Source organism: Austrofundulus limnaeus, unplaced genomic scaffold (genome assembly GCF_001266775.1).
Source record: "Austrofundulus limnaeus strain Quisiro unplaced genomic scaffold, Austrofundulus_limnaeus-1.0 Scaffold60, whole genome shotgun sequence".
Classification (NCBI taxonomy): domain Eukaryota; kingdom Metazoa; phylum Chordata; class Actinopteri; order Cyprinodontiformes; family Rivulidae; genus Austrofundulus; species Austrofundulus limnaeus.
Genome location: NW_013952462.1, coordinates 393,339 through 394,183, shown reverse-complemented (window position 1 = coordinate 394,183; position 845 = coordinate 393,339).

Here is an 845-nt window from a genome sequence, read left to right as displayed (position 1 = left end):
TTGCTGGAACTGCACGATCGAGTTTCAGAAGGCTGTCTCAGTTCAGAGATGGTGAAGCAGTCTGAGAGAAATGGGACAATGAGATGACAACTGATGAGGCAGATGCTTGGGAAAGACGGGGGGAAAACAGGGGTGGGGATGGCTGTTGGATCAGATTTACACAGAACTCTGGTGACTCAGTGGTATTTTAATAAAGCACCCATATCGTCCTGCTGTCCCACTCGTTCCCAGCCAATCAAACACGGCTGTTTATGCACATGCCAAGGTCTGTAAACCAGCTAATTTGTTGTTGTTTAAACATTCCACTTAAAAAAAAGCCTTTTTGAAATAAACTCTTCAGCTGCCTCCAATTGGCCGGTTTCCTCTCCTCTCCTTCTGCATCTGGCAAGAACCAATCAGAACTCAGTGAACTGCTGTGTTTATTCTTGACTGATCACATGTGACCAGAAAGCATGGAGATATCCTGTTGCAAGATACTCCTTTCTCTCTCTCACACACACACTTACATACTTGTTTGTTTTTTATACTTGTGGGGACTTTGCAATCATTTACAATCATTTTCCAGTCGTTTCTACAGCCTAACCCTGACCTAAACCTAAACCCCCCAGTTCATACCTGACCCTAAACCTAACCTAAACTCAATCCACACCTTGGTTCTAACCATAACCCCCCACCCAAATTTGGCAAACATACCCATGGGAACCAGGCGTTGACCCCCATGAGGAGCATTGGGTCACCACAAGGCTGTGTTTGTCGGGAAAATGGTCCCCATGATGCAGCAAATATGCGCGCACACACACACACACACACACACACACACACACACACACACACACACACACACA